This window comes from Lycium barbarum, chromosome 9 (assembly GCF_019175385.1).
Source record: "Lycium barbarum isolate Lr01 chromosome 9, ASM1917538v2, whole genome shotgun sequence".
NCBI classification, from domain to species: Eukaryota; Viridiplantae; Streptophyta; class Magnoliopsida; order Solanales; family Solanaceae; genus Lycium; species Lycium barbarum.
Window position 1 is genome coordinate 111,620,084 of NC_083345.1, and position 18,489 is coordinate 111,638,572.

The 18,489-nt window shown below is 36.9% G+C and overlaps 1 long non-coding RNA gene across 2 annotated transcripts; it reads right to left on the bottom strand.

Annotated features, from left to right (window-relative positions):
• Positions 1 to 9,763: 9,763 nt before the first annotated feature.
• Positions 9,764 to 15,946, bottom strand: LOC132609426 (uncharacterized). Of its 2 annotated transcripts, none has more exons than XR_009570830.1 (3): positions 15,669 to 15,946; positions 11,205 to 11,253; positions 9,764 to 10,432 (listed from the first exon to the last, which is right to left on the bottom strand). It is a non-coding gene; the product is annotated as an uncharacterized LOC132609426 (long non-coding RNA). The 2 variants fall into 2 exon arrangements; XR_009570831.1 differs by lacking the exon at positions 9,764 to 10,432 and adding an exon at positions 10,606 to 11,003.
• Between the last annotated feature and the right edge of the window lie 2,543 nt (positions 15,947 to 18,489).

Genomic DNA, 18,489 nt, shown 5'->3' on the forward strand with positions numbered 1-18,489 from the left:
CCAAACTAAAGCTAACGGTATTAACATAATTACAATATCGCATGTCTAACTAAACCAAGATAATAAACACATTTTCCACATAATCAAGTCTGATCTAAGCACACAATTAGCATCTAACTACTACGGAGACTAAGAAATTAAAAGGGACAAGAAAATTACGGACCTTCTTCGGGTGCAGCGAAGTGGGTGCGGGTCTTCGATTCACACTCGAAACACTTCAAATTCGAGGCTGCGAAACTCGGATTCGCAACAAACACAGAACAGACGAAAAATCGTTTGAGTATTTTGATTCGATATTTTTGCGATATTGTGACAACTAAACAAAATATTTCGCAGAGGATTTCTTGAACTGAAAGAAAATCGGCCCTTTGGGAATTTTGAATCCCAAAAAATTCCCCCTTTTATCGATGAATCAACCCCATTTTATAGGGTTTTGGGTTCAAGACAAAAATGGCGAAAGGAGCAGAGGGAGAAGTAACGTGGTGATGTCAGAGCACGTGGGGGTATGGGTGTGGTGGAGATGATGGTCACGTGGTGTCCGAGGTATGGGTGCAGGATGGGGGTCACGTGGTGAGGATGGAGTGGAACAGAGGGATGGCAGAGGAGCGACACGATGAAGTGGAATGGTAGTGAGGAGTGGAGATGTCGGGCGTGAGTGGAGATGATGGATATGGGTGTGATGATGTCGGAAAAGTAGTGGGGGTAACGTGGGGGGAAGAGGGTTGCGGCGCTAGGGTTTTGGAGGGTTAAGGGAAAGGGAAGGGATGAAGGAAAGGAGCGGCGGGCGAAAAAGGGAGGAGGGGAAGGGAGAGCCGTGGCGGAGGTGAGACGAAAGAGGGGAGGGGAGGCGGAGACGAGGAGGTGACGATGAAGAGGGAGGCGGAGGAAGGTGGGGGGGAAATGAGGGGAAACCCTAAAAGGGTTCCCCTTATTTTCACTGAAATGGGTCAGACCCGGTTCATTTACGGACCGGGTCAATTTTTAGACCGGGTATTAAAAGAATGGGCTAACGAATTAAAACACGGACTGGTCTAAAAATTAAGGTAAAAATATAGGCTGGTTAAAAAATATTTATGAATTGATTGGACTTTGATTTGGAATCCGATAAATCAAAATACGGAATGAGTGCAAGAAATAGTTTGGCTTCTAAATTTAAATAAAAGACTTGTTTAAATAACTTCTGTTAAAATATTGCTCAATATGGAATATGTCGTCATTAATGCTTAGATAAAAAATGGCGTTGTAATAGCAGTGCAATAATATTGCGAAAAATCCACAGTAAAATAAATACTATTATTTAATTATGCAAAGATAAATGCGTGTGCGTAAGCTGGTAAAATACTGAAATGATAAAAATTGTGAACTATAATAGTAATAATAATAATAATAAAAAATAATAATAATAATAATAATAATAATAAGAATACGGTAAATAATAATAATTGATAGAATGATACAATGGCGGTATTGATAAGAGGCTAATAATTATAGTAAACATAATATATATTTTTTTTATTTTTTCCAAAAATATTAGAAGCTTAAAAATAGGTATTTCGGAGGAGAGACGGGACAAAATTGGGTGTCAACAAAGAGTATGTATGATGGTTGCGAATACATTAGTTTTTCGTTTATGTAAATACCTTAGTTTTTCTAGTAAGAAAGATTGCTCAGAAGTGAGTCGAACGATGAGTCGTCAGTGACGTAAAGTGCAAAGAATTTCAAAAGATAAGAAAATTTGTTTGGACCCCGAGGATGGTAGAGTCGTTGTTCAGAACGAGGCTGAATCCTCCTTAGTAGCCAAAGTGAAGGAAAAACAGTTTAGTGATCCCTACTTATTGCATCTGAAGGAAGGGGTTCACAAACACAAGACTACGACTTTTGAACAAAGGGTAGATGATGATACTTTGAGGTACAGATAGATGATGATACTTTGAGGTACAGAGGTGAACTATGCGTTCTAGACATCGATGGGCTCAGAGATCGGATTATGTCTTAAGCCTACAACTCCAGGTATTCTATTCATCCAGGTTCCACAAAGATGTTTCATGATCTTAAGGAGATTTATTGGTAGAACGACATGAAAAATAATGTAGCAAATTTTGGGGCTAAGTGTCTAGATTTCCAACAAGTGAAAGCTAAACACCAGAAGCCTAGTGGGTTGGCTCAGAGTATAGAACTTCCCGTTTGGAAATGGGAGATGATAAACATAGAATTCATAATAGGTTTACCTCGCTCCTTTTGAAAGCATGATTTGAGTTGGGTAATTGTAGACCGACTTACCAATTCAGCTCACTTCTTGCCAGTGAAGACTACAGATTCAGCAGAAGATTATGCCAAGTTATATATTCAGGAAATCGTCTGATTGCATGGGACTCCTTTGTCCATCATTTCAGATCGTGGTGCTCAGTTTATAGCGAACTTTTGGAAATCCTTTCAGAAAGGATTGGGCATAAGGGTGAACCTCAGTACAGTTTTCATCCTTAGATAGCTGGCCAGGATGAGCGTACTATTCAGACTCTTGAGGAAATGTTGAGAGCATGTGTCCTAGATTTCAAAGGTAATTGGGATGACCATTTGCCTCTCATTGAGTTTGCTTATAATAACAGTTACCGCTCTAGTATCCATATGGCACCATTTGAGGTCTTGTATGGGCAGAGATGTAGGTCGCCAGTTGGTTGGTTTGAGGTTGGTGAAACAGAGTTGTTAGGGCCAGACTTGGTTTATCAGGCTATGGAGAAAGTCAAGTTATCAGAGTCGCCAAAAGTCCTATTTGGACGTGCGGCATAGAGGCTTACATTTCCAAGTTGATGATTGGGTGTTTCTGAAAGTTTCGCCCATGAAAGGTGTTATGTCATGACCCAACCAGAGGGCCATGACGGGCACCCGGAGCTAACCTACCGAGTACCTCTAAGCATACATCTCATAATCATTTCTGGGTGGACCCCAAAGGTAGCTCATAGTTGTCATAACCTGTAAGGACACATACCATAACATAAACGGATCAGATCCGTAGGTCTTCTATCAGCGAATTCTTAAGAGATCTCCACTTACTTCGGAGCTGCAATATATTTGGTATTGGTCTTTATGATCATTTGTATTCTATGTAGAGGCTCGTAGATATGTCTGTACAGTTAGACATTTTATAGCTCCACCGGGTCATATTATTGTATAATATATTATGAGCACATCATCCACAAGAAGGGACGTCCGTACGAATAATGTACTGAGTATGTAAGGCATGAATAACAACATAATATAGATATGAAAGGTAATATGGAATAAGAGAGATAACCTGTACATCTGGGTGCCTCATAAGGCGGGTGTCATGCATGCTTAGCCTTTAAAAAAACTTTTTTCGTATAATATATATATATATATATATATATATATATATATATATATATATATATATATATATATATATATATATATATATATATATATAATTTCATCATCATAACGTGCCCCACCTTTTCAGGACTCGGTGTGTAACGTACCCAGCCTTTTCGGGACTCGGTGTGTAGCGAACCCGGCCCTTTCGGGACTCGGTGTGTCGCGTACCCGACCCTTTCGAGATTAGGTGTGTAGCGTACCCGGCCCTTTCGGGACTCGGTGTGTAATACCAACTGATCAGTGGTTGCACAATAGGTGCCGTACCCGGCCGACTATAGCTCGGCTCGGTGTGAGAAAATACATACATACATATATATTTATGTATGTATATATGTATCGGAGTGACGTAAGGTCGGTAACCTCTGATTTATACTATAGAGCAATCATCATCGCTATATCTCACCTTGAAAGAAACAATTATTATAAGGTGAGATCAACAATAATGAATAAAATCGAGCTAATCATGAAATAAGCTCAATAATCTCATAATAGCATTAAAATCAGAAGCTTTGGAATTTCTAGAATTAAGATCGTCATCATCATGTTCATCATAGAAAACATCTCATCTTTAGTATCATAAGAAGCTTTTAAGAATCATGAACTTCTAACTTTTGGAAGGAAGAAAGTAATGGAAACATATATGGAATCATAACATAGGAATCATACCTTTTGAACAAAATCATAAGATAAGATCAACATCAACAAATATAATAAAAAATCTTGAAACCAGCTCAGTAATCTCATAATGACATTAAAACCATAACTTTGGAATCTCCAGAAATGGGATCATCATAATCCTCATGATGGTCCTTATAGAAAACATTCGTCATTAGCATCATAAGGATTTTGAGAATCATGAACTGCTAGTATTTTCGGAAATAAGGTATTATAGAAGTCGTGTATGCGTTCATAGGAAAAGAATCATGCCTTTAAAAGAAAGAGGAATAGCCTTAACATACATTTTGGTCTCCTTAACTACTCAACGTTTATCCTTTCAAGCTCATAAATCTACATGTAAACCGTTCATATTGTTGTTAGGCTCATTGTCACATGCTTATCTTAAGCCTTCAATTTAAATCCATTTAGAATCTGCCGAAATTCGGGCAGCATCTCCCCCGTTTATATGCCTAGCCCGAAATCACAATCCATCACCAACAACAATAGCAACAATACCAACATCACAACAACATAATCAACATCAATAGGCTCTATAAAACATCCCACACGATGTTTTCCAAGTTTCTCAACTAACCAACTTGTTATACGACTATTTAATAACTTTATCTCAGTAAATAGACTGAAATTAATATTAATAAAGAGAGATTCATACCTTATTCTTGCTAGAGCAGGAATATCTTCAATATTTACTTTAAATATAAGCCAATTCCAACGCAAGACAAAACTATAATCGTGACTACACATTACCCGGACCTTGATTAATGCTCCGTCACTTGAAATTACTCAAAATCCTCACTTTTATGTTGTATATATGCTCCCTTATGTTGCTGAGTGTTTTGGGAAATTATTATGGAGAAAAATGGGGGTTTTAACCCTTATATAGTGGGTTGAAGTCGGTGGCACTGTAGCACTGTAACACTATAGCACTGTAGCAGCATGCGACACTGTGCGTCCGCGCAGTGCAGTCCCCTGCTCTGCCCGCCTAACTTATAGCGTCCATAATTCTCTACTCCGACGACGTATCGACGAGCGGTTTGTTGCATTGGAAACTAGACTTTATGAACTTCAATTTTGGCTTTCGATTTGCTTCAAAACTCCTCATATACTAAAAGATATTCTTTCTCAAAGTTGGACCAAAATTGCCCCTCATATTTTTCCATAAAATCTAACAACTTAATTTCCTTGATCCACTTACCCTTCAATCCTTCCGTAGCTTATTGTATGAACTTAAGCCCTCGTAACCATGAGATAGGTGCATACAATCTCACATATCGTGGAAAGTCCTCCAGGTCTACACTTAAAATAACTAATGCCTAATAGATTTCACGTACAAAATTACAAGGTGTAACAGTGATGAGATTTAGGAAGGAGGGGAAGCTTAGTCCCCGCTATATTGGGCCATATAGAATCCTGCGAAGGATCAGGCAAGTGGCTTATGAGTTAGAATTGACACAAGAATTAGCTACCGTACACCCAGTATTTCATGTGTCTATGTTGAAGAAGTTCATGGGAGACCCGTCTCTGGTTGTTCCTATGGATATCACAGGGGCCAAAGATAGCATGTCTTACGAAGATATTCCAGTGACTATTCTTGATCGTCAAATCCACAAGTTGAGAACTAAATAGATTGCTTCAGTGGCAGTACTATGGAGAAATCTGAAAGTTAAAGAGGCTACGAGGGAGGCCGAAGAGGACATGAAGTCCAAATATCCCCATCTCTTTGAAGAGCAAGTAGAAAATGTTGAAGGTAAATAACCTTTCATTCATATGCTTATAGTATAATCTCCATGTTTTTTAGTATCCAATCAATCCAATATTTAGCCTGTCTAGTATTCAGTCAGTTCAATATTCAATCAATTTTGTAGATATTCAGTTCAGTAATCATGTATTCATTCAGATCAGTAAGCATGTGTTCACGTCAGTTCAGTGATCACATGTCTCAACTAATCAGTTTCATGTATCTGAGTTACAGAGTAAACTCCGCCAAGGTTCCGTAGAGTCTCAAAATTAGCTGCGATTATAACCAAGACCATCATTCGAGGATGAATGATCCTAACGGGAAGATAATGTTATGCCCCGAATATTAGAACTCCGAATATTAGAACTAAGGTTCGACTCGTATCGTTAAGAGTTTTAGTGGAAAAACTGAAGGTTTGAATGTTTTGCGAAAGGGGTTGATAGGCCTACTTCGGGTAGTTGTAACCCCTTGATTAATTAGGAATTGGGAAAGTATCCTTAATGAAAGTTGTACTACGTAGAAATAACTTTCCAACCATATAAGGACCAGGCCAATCAGAGATTGGAGCAGGGAGATATGATCGTCTCAAGATGGCTAATAGTAAGGCGCTTAAGATTAGATAGAAAACGCTAAGTTTTCGATATGTCTGCTTTCCAGCTCAATTTCGTGAAAATTTGTTGAGACTTTGAGAAAACTTAAAACATGAAAGTTGTAGATCTTTGAAATAGATTTCCAATGATATGTTGTAGAGGTTGAACGGAGCTTTTTGCTAGGAGTTATGCTCATTTTACCGAACACTATCAGAAATGGCCTAGGGATCCGCCGCACCAGGCCAAAATCACAGAAAAATGTAATTCATCAGGTCCTGTAATATAGGCCTAGTGTGGCGCCCTGGGTGACACAACAGGCCAAATTATGCCTGAAACGACCTTTTTCCGAATTTTATATGTACCCAACTCCGAAAAACTTTTCCCACTTCATTCTAAACAGTCTTTTTGGAGAGAAAACACCCTAGGGCTCCCACAAAGCATCCAAGGAGAGTTCCTACTCAAACCACATTGATTATTACATCAATCTAACAAAGATTAACGCTAGAATTCTCATCTATTCCATAGATTATCGATTAAATCTTCGTCTTGGACAAAAGAACCCTAGAATCCGAATTCAAGAGGATTAAACTTCAAAAAGGTGATCCTTCTACTCTCTAATCACTTATAGTTGTGAATTGATAAGTTCTTGGGAGAATCGTAATGGGTTTGATAGAGAGTATGATACGAACTATGCTAGTGTTTTGGATTATTAACTTAGGATTATTATAGTTTATAGTCTTATGGGTGATGAAGAATGATATTACTTTCATCAAATTGAGATTGTAGAATCACCTAGAAGTAATAGAATGGGAATTGGGTAAAGAAAGCACCATTAATGAAGGTTGTGGAGCATTATGCCCACTAAGTGTTTGATAAAATGCTTAGGTGCCCAAAGAATGGATATTATTGCTAATATGGAATCCCTTTGACTTGTGTTGCTATAGATTAAAGGTGAAAGGGTTGACGAACGTTGTAGTACGCTCAAAGGCCGGGATTAAGGTATGTGAGACTAACTCTTTACATTTGGGAATGTTAGTGATTCTCCCTACGCCACGTTCTTTTACAACGTTACTAATTGCCTCAAAAATATAGTTAAGCTTAGTTCCTTGAATAGTTGTAGAACTTCTATTTTCTAGTTTCGTAATTCGTTCATGACTTTCATTCCGAACGTTGTGAGCTCAGTACGTAATCAATATAGACCTGTGTTTGATAACATTGAGTCTCAGTCTAGAATATACGCAACATGTTTATAAATAGTAAAGCTTCATGTCTCTTAGTCAGTTCATGAATACATGTCTCAGTATAGTAATGTTCAGTATTCCAGAGTTATGCATTACAACATGATCCTCAGTTCCTTGATACAAATTGTTGAATGTTGATTACCTGTAAATGGGCACAAGGCCACAGATTTAGCATGCTTATACTTAGGCACAAGGCCATAGATTTAGCATACTTATACTTAGGCACAAGGCCACAGATTTAGCATGATTATACTAGGGCACAAGGCCACAGATTATGTATGCACATATATATTGGGCCTAAGGCCGCAGACCATGATTTTCAGTTAAAAATGTGGTTCTCTATTCAAAACAGGGAGTATTCGTATCTTTACTTCCTTTGTTCATTTCAGTTATCAGCCATCAAATATCAGTTTCAGTTTCAACACTCTTTACATGTTTATTGATTTGGGCTGCTCTTTCCCCGAGCACCCCATTTACAGTTCTTTCTTTCAATTTCTTTACATACCAGTGCAATTCAAATATACTGACGTCCTCTTTTATTGCCTGGGGGCCTGCATTTCAAGATGCAGCTAACGATTTACAGGTTGAAAATTCAGAGCGCTAGGATTATCGTACCAGCTATTTGGTGAGCCCCAGTTCCCTTGGGGCGTTATCACACTTTACAGTCTTTTCAGTATTTCTAGTCAGTTAAGTACGCTGGGGGTCTTGTCCCGGTAAACAGTCAGGCTTTATTATTCTTAGAGGCTTCATAGACTATAGTTGTAGTCAGTTAGATGTTTAGCAGGCTTTTGTGTTAGCCTTGTCTGCTACTTATTCAGACTTTTAGGCTTATTTAGTATTTCCGCATTTATGATATTTCAGTCAGACTTTTAGTAGATCAACATGCACCAGTGTTATTTTTGTATTTAGTATGTTTGATATCACATGTTGATTCAGCCAGCCAGTTGGTTCGCTCGGTCACATGCAGACAGGCACCGAGTGTCGTGTTACGCCCAGACCATGGTTCGGGGCGTGACATATGACTTGTTTAAAAAGCGGCAAAAAAAAAAAAAAAACTAGCATGTAATATAAATGAATTTGAATTAAAAGAAGAAATTTTTAAATCTATAGATAAATTTAAAAATTAAAATATAAAAGTTGAATTTGAGTTACTTTAGGGCTTTAGTTTAATATATTGCTAGATATTAAATGACAAGTTGAAATATCTATATCTTAACATGAAATAAATTAAGAATATATTATATTTCATATAAGACTAATAATAAACAAAATAAAAATAAAAATTAAAAATAATTATATAATATTTTAAAATAAATATTACACTAATAAAAAAATTATACCTTTTGCATGAGAAATAAAAAGATCCCGATGATATTAAAACGGAAATAGAAAAAATTGTACACTACATATTTAAGGATAAATAACTCAAAATACATAGAAAAAATTACACTAACTTTATTTTAAAAAATATATGATTCGGTTAGACTTTTGAAAAGTTAAACTGATACGAATGTAATCTTTGTGTTATGCCGTTTAATGTGGAAAAAATATGCTATTTGAAAAAAAAATCAATTTGAATAGAAAGATTAAACTACTTTAATTTAAATTAAAATTAAAAGATAATATATTTGAATCGAGATTAAAGAAAATCGTACATTTGAAGAAAGTGGTCTAAACAGTGTCGCTTCTTGACTGGGTCCTATTTGATTAGGTATAAATATGAATTTGATTAAATGAATTTAATGAGTTAAATATGTCTATTATTAAAAAAAAAATCAGTGACATGGCATGCCAAGTAGGAGAGAATGAGACTTTTGAGGTGCTTAGATACTTTTTGAGAAAAATAGTGATACTTGAGTAACTTTATTGTCTTAAATAAAATAAAAATGACTTTTGTAAAAAATTCCTAAATTTGGATGGCCACCCAGGAAATTAACTCATAAAATTTTAAAAAGATATCATGAGTGAAGTAATTATTTTCACATTATTTCAATACACCTCTGGCCCACTAAACTAAAGGACATGCTTATGGAGTAGAGTTAGCTAAGACTACACGGGCCTATTGCCTCCTCATCTCCTTGAGGATGAGATATTTCTTTCAAAGATCCAGTGTGTGCGCGTACCCCGGCCCATTGCTTTCCCCTTTTGTGTCCTTACATAATTGAACAGCAGCATACATTGAGGTACTATGCTAATATAAAGACATGGACTTGCTTCATCCACTAAAAATGGGGAGTTAGTACTATTTTGAATCTATTTAAAGGGCAACATTGGACCCTCCAACTACCGAAAACAGAAAATCTGTCGACGCATTGAATTGAATCAATAATTGTTTGCAATTTTCACTAACGTAGAGATGATACTACATAAAAAAATGAGTAATTTATGAAGGTTGAAAGTTGCAATTTGCGGGGGGTTTAGCCTCTTCAAGCAATTAGCGGAGGCTAAACCCCCCCGCGAATTGCAATTTTCAACCTTCGCAAATTACCCATTGGCCACCTGTCACAACCCACCCTTGATAAGGCGTGACTGACACCCGACACCCTATGGGAACCGATCGAACCAACTTATAACTTGCATAACTAATCTATACACAGAAATTATCTGCAAAGCCTCTATGAACATGACTGAAATATACAAGTTAGGACAGGGCCCCCCGACATACCCTTAACGCAATTCATATATATATAGACTTAGGCTCGGCAATGCTCCAGGAAGAAGTGGAGCCACCAAACGTAAGTGGTACCTGAAGGCAGCCTACGGTGGAAGATCCTTGTCTCGTCTATTTGCACCTGCGGGCATGAACGTAGCGTCCACAACAAGGGACGTCAGTACAAATAATGTACTGAGTATGTAAGACATGAATAGTAACATGATATAAAAACGAAAATAGGAAAAGATAAGGTGAGCAATTATACCTCGTACACATTCTCATACCTCTGTCACGTAAATTAACTTGTCTATAGAAAAAAAAACATTTCATATACATCCATACATAATATACACACATTTGTATTCACATACACTTACTATACATACATCTGCCATATCCGTACCCGGCCCTGTCGGGACTCGGTGTCATCCGTACCCGGCCCTTTCGGGACTCAGTGTCATCCGTACCAGGCCCTTTCGGGACTCGGTGTCATACCCAAATGATTAGTGGGAGTGCAATGCATACATACATATATAAACATAAAAAAAACAAATACATAAATGAAATCATCATAATTAGCATTATCATTATCACTATATCATTCCTTGAAGGATCAACCATCGTAAGATGAAATCGATAATGTCACGAGAGTATCGAGAACCATGAACTTAGATAGCATTAGAAATAGAATCGTCATCGCTATATCTCACCTAAAAAAAAACAAGTATTATGAGGTGAGATCAATCACAAAGAATAGTCTTAAGATCATGAATAAGCTCAATAATATCGTAAGGATCATGAGATTCATAGACTTCTAGCATTTGTGGAAGCAAGGATATTATGGATATGGCACAAAGGTTTATAACAAAAGAATCAATCCTTTAGAAAGAAAGGGTTTAGCCTTAACATACCTTTCGGTTTCGTTGGTCACTTAACGTTTATTCTTCCAAGCCCGCAAATCTACACGTAAACCATTCATACTATCATTAGGCGCGTTGTCACCCACTTGTCTCAAGCATTTAAATAAAATCCCTTTAGGATCTATCGAAATTCGGGCAGCATCTCCCCTGTTTATATGCTTAGCCTGAAATCATAATCCAGCAACTAACAACAATAACAACAATACCAACATCAACCACAATATTATCAATACCAATATATTCCATAAAACGTCCCACACAATGTTCTATCCAATTCCTCCATCCACAAATTCATTATATGATCATTTAATAATCTTTCCTCCGTAAATAAGCTAAAATTAATATAAATAAGGAGAGATTCATACCTTATTCTTGCTATAGCAGCAATATCTTCAATATTTACTTTGAATCCAAGATAATTCCAACACAAAATGAAACTATAATCGCGACTACACGTTGTCCGGACCTCGATTAATACTCCGTAACTTGAAATTACTCAAAATCCTCACTTTTATGTGATATATAGGCTCTCATATGTTTGATGAGATTTCTAGAGCATTTGGGAAATTGTTTTTGGAGAAAAAGATAAATTTTTGCCCTTATATAGTGGATTAGAGTCTGTGGCACTGTAGCACTATAGCAGCACGCCCCACTTTGCCCGCCTAATTTGTAACGTTCATAATTCTCTATTCCGACGTCGTATCGACGAGCGGTTTGTTGCGTTGAAAACTAGACTCGACGAACTTCATTTTAGGATTTTGAAACACCTTAAAACTCCTAATATTCCTGGAGATATACCCCTCCAAATTTGACCCAAAATTCTATCCAAAATTCTTCCAATTTTTTCCAAATTGTTTCCAAATTTATTTTCTTCGATTTGCTTGGTCCCAGAGTCTCCCTTAGCTTATTATATGAACTTAAACCCTCGTAACCATAAGGTTGGCGCATATAATCTCATATATCCTTGAAGGAAACTCGAGTATCCATACTTAAAACAACCATCAATACTTATAAATTTCAACGTACGAAACTACGGGGCGTAACACCACCTCCAAATGACAAGCAACATGTACTTGTTATTCCTCTTTCACCACTCTGTCACTGCCTGAAGAAAAGGTGAAAACCGACCACCAAATTTGACCTAAAAAACTGACCGATGTTGAGGATCTCTAAAGTGCACCTACTAAAAACAAAAAGCATACAAAATACCTAATACATAAAAAGTGCAACTACTAAAAAACAAAACAAAAAATACATAAAATAATAAACCGAACCTACAATGCAACATTTGCAAATTACAAACAACAACAAGAAGAAACGACACACCTTCCTCCAAAGTATGGTCCATGATGCATCAAGCCAAAGTAAAGTCTTCTTCCATTTCCCGCCTTTTACATATTCCTAGTAAAGAAAGCATCCCGGTGTTCTTTGATGTGCTTCCGAACTGCAATCCATGAGGTCCAAGCACCAGTTTGGTGCACACAAGGTAGCGGTAAGGTCTGCGTACACCCCACCCTCCCCAGACCCCACTCGTGGGATCACACATAATATGTTGTTGTTGTATAGACACCAGAAGAGGGTTTATTTTTCTTGTTATGTGATTGATATGTATTGATGTTTCTTTCGAAGAAAGGCTACACCCCTTGGGAATAATAACGGTTTCTGAAGGGGGTTCTGAACGAGGTTGCAATCTTCTCTTTCTGGAAGAAGTCACACTCCTCTCCTTATGGCGAAGGTGGTGCTTTTGGAAGTAAGGAAATACATGCTATGTTTTTCACTATTATTTGAAAGAGGGTTTTACTTCTTAGGCTGTCCCAGAAAGTGCATCGTCACCCCTCCTTCTATTTGTACAAAATGGACTTCGTTAACTCGTGAACATGCTATGGAAAGGTGAAAAACTATACAGGGATATTCCTTTGTCTTTTCACCTCACCTACTCAGCTACCACACAAACGGCACCATATGTATTTCAGAGGTAGACCAAAAAGCTCCATTTCCTCATCTCTATATAAGCACTGCACCGCATGAATTAATTAGGCCTCTTGCTGCTGCCTTTCTTTTTGCAGGTTAGGTCCTGAGACTACATTGTGGCTGTTTTGTTTTCAGCTTCTCTTATGTCTTACCATTTTACAAGTGCAGGTACTTCTGCACTACCTTGGTTACTGTTAATATGAAGATCTTAATCATGAAATCAGAATTATAGTAATAATAACGATTATATTATTGTGCATCCCCCAGAACTCGTGTACTTTCTAGCACTCTACTTCTTCTTCACCATTTTCTTTTCTTCTTTTACATATAGCTCTCTAGTTCTAGATATAGGATAAAGTATCTGAAGCATACTTGCACATATCCTTTGCTCACTTCAGCATCATAACCGCATATCGGTGCCACCTCAGCTATCTTTCAGAGTATTGACAATGTTAAGTCCTACTGGTCCAAGATCATTTCAAAGCAACCTATTCATCACCATCAAAGTAAAAATGGAAACCAAGGTATGTTCCTAAAAAACGAGAATCATTACTCTAGGATCTATGATGCTAGAACAAGCAATTAGGAATCTTGTACCTCATCATCAGCTCATATTCCTAGGTTAACATTTCTGGATAACACCGATTATTGCCAAGAACAAGCATAAATTCTTGTCTTCCCGATCTTTAATTCTTCAATTCTCACCAAAACATCGTTGCTTCTATAACTCATTCCCCTTTTTCTTCAAGCTCAACACTTAATCTCCCCAAGCTTCACTCAAAAGAAACCAGACTTCAAGATGAACTAAAGGGCATGACTAAAAATACAAGATGGTATAAGGCATATGATGAACACAATACTTAGAGGGTTCATGATATTATGATAATTTATACTATTCATCAACTTGGTCACCTCCTCCTTTATCCTAACTTGAAACCGGCTATGGAAAGCTAACATAAGCAGAACCGAACTGGAGGTATTATTCGAGATTCCTCGGGCAAGTTAATTTTGGCTTTTGCATATCCGTTAGGAAGGGGCAGCAGTAATTTTGCAGAGGCAAAGGCAGCACTTATCGGAGTTAAATGGTGTATTAATCAGGGCCTCAACAACGATTTTTTGTAGTGTGACTCTTTGATTGTCACCAACATGATTAAAGGAATCACAAGAGTGCCTTGGCAGCTACAAGAGACCATCATAGAAATCAGGAAGCTCTTGCAACAAGTTAACCATGTGATCCAACATTATTATAGGGAAGCCAACCAAGTCACGGATGTTATTGCAAAGTGGGGTGTTGAAGAAGCGGAAACAGTCATGCTCTCATCAACAAACTTGCCCAAAAATGATTTTGGTACCTACATCCTAGACAAGGCTCAAATGCCTTCGATCAGACACAAGCAAAGGAGAAATTTTGTACATGATATACACTAATTTTTTGTCCCTATGATACTGTACAGAGGAATGGATCTTTACTAGATTGTAGCACTTAGTAAAAGATACATCCTTCTTTAAGTGAATATCTCTTAGCATTAGTAACCATCATTAGTTGATGTCAGATGGTAGTAGCTGTATATGCTTTTCATTAGTAGAGTTGTGGGACTGATCCACTCTACATTGATGTATCTCTTTTTGGAGGTAATAGAAGGTAAGCGCCACCTTACGGCGTAAATTATTAAGAAAAGAAAATATGGATATAGAAGATTCACAAGGCCAACTTCAACTAGTTTGGGGTTAAAAGAATAGTTGATTGATTAATTTTTTTCTACACTTTGGTGTCCATACCAGCTTGTGCATGCCTCTACTAATTACCTACTACCTCCTACAAACACAAGTAATGAGTAACTCCTCGATCAAGGCTTAGATATACAGGTAAAACCACCTAACTTTTTTCGCCTCTACTGAGATTTGAATCCTAATTTCCCATGGTCAATTCCAGCTTCACTAACTGGTAGTCGCTAGAGACACCTTTGGATGCATAGTTGATTGACTGATTACTTCTTTTTTTCTATAACTTGATGTCCATACTAGCTTGTGTAAGCCTCTACTTATTTACGAAGTACCTACTACCTCCCATCCAACACAAATTGAGAGTAACTCATCCACCAAGACTTAGATATATGGGTAAAAATCACCTAATCTGAATTTCTGCAAGAGGCTGATCACTGCTCGAACCTTTGACCTCCTGGTTACATGGCAGCAACTTTACCAGTTATGCTGAAGCTCCCCTTTAATTGATTGACAACAAGAACACAAAAATAAAACCCGTAACACAGAATACATACAATAATTATTTTCTGAAGCATCTTGAAAAGCTAAAAAATAAAAAACACACCTTTGGATGCATAGTTGATTAAATAATTGATTGATTAACAACACAAACAAAACCCATAACACAAAATTCATACAGTAATTATTTTCTTCAAGCAAAAAGCTAAAATAGCTGAAATGAAAATGGAAATATGGAATAAAAAACATAAAAGAAAGTACCTTAGAAATTAACCAGGCTTTCTCCATACATTCAACAAAATTGGATGAGCTATCAACTGTTGATGCTCTTACAACACAGATTCTTGATTTTTGCTTTAATCTATGGTCTCTATGGATGGTTAATTTTATTCCTCTTGGTGATAAAAATGGATTAAAAACATTGAAGGATTAACCTGTGGTGACATTCAAGTTGTGAAATTGCCACAGGTGACATGTGGGGACCATCCGAAATAAAAACCCAATTAAATTTGGAATTAAGAATATTGGGGTCCAAAATTTATTTTTTTCAACTTTCTTAATCTTTTACAAAATAAATAAAAAAAAACCCAGTCCATTTAATTCAAACCCTCATTTATTTCAAAATCAACATCGGTCCATATCAAATCAAAAGTCCTTATTCGAACTCAACTGAACTCAACTGCTCCTTCAAAGACACGAATTGAACTGGGGAACTCAACTGCTTCTTCAAAACCGTCCCTCATCAACCTTTTCAAAAGCAAAATCGACGTACTGCTGCTCTCATTTCTCTCTGTCTTCACTGCTGCTTCTTCAAGTTATTCTCAGGTAAAATCGCTCAACTTTTTCCTCTTCTAAAGTTAGGGTTTTGAAATCAAAGTGCGAAAATGATGATTTTGGTTGAAGAAGAAGAACATGGGTTTGTCTTCAATGTTGTTTATTTTGTTGTTCAATGCTTAAGAAACCCTTATTTGCTGTATTTGTTCCACTTGTTGGGGTTTGTGTGTTTGTAAATAGTGTATGTGGTTGTGAAATTATGATTTTTGGTGTTGTTTGTGTTCTCGTTCTCCTTAGGATTTCGAAAAAAGGGCTTGTTGGGCTTGACAAAACCCTTATTTGCTCTATTTGTTCCACTTGTTGGGGTGTGTGTTTGTAAATAGTGTATGTGGTTGTCAAATTATAATTTTTGGTGTTGTTTGTGTTCTCGTTCTCCTTAGAATTTCAAAAAAAGGGCTTGTTGGGACTTGACAAAACCCTTATTTTCTCTATTTGTTCCACTTGTTGGGGTTTGTGTGTTTTTAAATAGTGTATGTGGTTGTGAAATTATGGTTTTGGTACTGTTTGTGTTCTTGTTCTCCTTGGGGTTTCGAAAAAAAGGGTTTGATTTTTTTGGAATTTTTCCAATAGCTGAGTAAGTTGTTGCGGTAACTTCAGCACTTGTTTGACAGTTGAGGTTGGTGTATTTTGTTTAACTTGTGTTGGCTGTGTGTTTGTAGTGAAATAGATGCTTTTCTAGTTCAAAAGTTAGGGTTTTGAAATTGAAGTATGAAAATGATAAATTTTGGTTAAAGAAGAAGAGGAAGAACATGGGTAGGGTGTCTCTTCAATGGTGTGTATTTTGTTCAATTTTTTACGGTTGTGTGTTTATAAATGTACACTGATATTGCTGATAGTGAAATAGATGTTGTTGTCCTTGTAAGGCTTAGGAAAAAGGGCCTTGTCTTTATTATGTTTTTACCCAACAACTGAGTAATCTGTTGGTAAAAATCCAAACAGTTGTTGAGGTTGTTACAGCAAGTGTATTTGTTGTTTCGACAGATTCACAATCTGTTGGAAATTGTTAAAATGGTTACTGAGGAAGCTGCAACAACTGTTCTGATTTTTTCCAACAGATTAGTCTATTGGAACAACTCCATCATATGTTCCAACAACTTCATCAGTTATTGCAACAGATTATCCATTTGTTGGAAATAATCAATACAGTTGTTGAGGAAGCTGCAACAACTGTATTGATATTTTCCAATAGTTGTCTAATCTGTTGCAACAACTGATGAAGTTATTGGAACATATGATGGAGTTGTTCCAACAGATTACACACTTATTGCAACATATGCTTCAGCTGTTGTAAAAATTCATTACTTGTTTACTTTGAATGATGCACAAATCAATTGAAATTGTTTTTGTTTATCTCCTGTGTGCAAATAAAATGTCTCCAAGAAAAAAAAGGGAAGGAATCATCTACAGTTAGTAAAAGAGCCAAGGGGTCATCATTAGATGATCTTGCTGAATAGGCAAATATTGAAGAAGAAGAAGAAGAAGAAGAAGAAGAAGAAGAAGAAGAAGAAGAAGAAGAAGAAGAAGAAGAAGAAGAAGAAGAAGAAGAAGAAGAAGAAAATGATGATGATGATGATGATGAAAATAATGATGACAATGAAGAATCTGAAGAAGATGAAGAATAAAATGAAGAGGATAAAACTGCTTCTTTTGAAAGGTCGATGACTGGGGCTGTTGAGTCTTCTATTGGGACTGATATTGATAGACCTTCCACTGATGAAGTTGTCAAAACTTTTAGTACTGAGAAGTTCCGTGTGCAGATGCCGATGGATAAACTAGGTGATTTGAATGGTGATCTTATTGTAAAATCAGTCATAGGCAAGCCCTTTGATTCTTTTAGAAAGACACTTCAAGAGGAGGACTTGGAGGATTACTTCAGGGCCAAATGTTTTGGTATGTATCTAGATTTTCCTGAGGACAACAATGTAAGGTTTCAAATGACCATTGTGCATGATCTTCTCAAACGAAGAATTATTTGTAGCAAAATTGATGAGATATGGATAAACTATTGCGGCATGCCAGTTTGTTTTGACATTAAGGAGTTTTCCATAATCACCGGACTGAGGTGTCATGCTCCTTCTCAGCCTCTTCCTATAGTTACACTAAAGAAAAGTGAAAAGACACCCAAGCCATCCAAGACAACCAAGAAAGGCAAGAAAAGCAAAGCGAAGGTTGATGTTGATTTGGATTTAGTGGATATTGTTGGAAAGAGCTACAAGGCAGAGCAGTTGCTAGAAGACTTGAAGTAAAA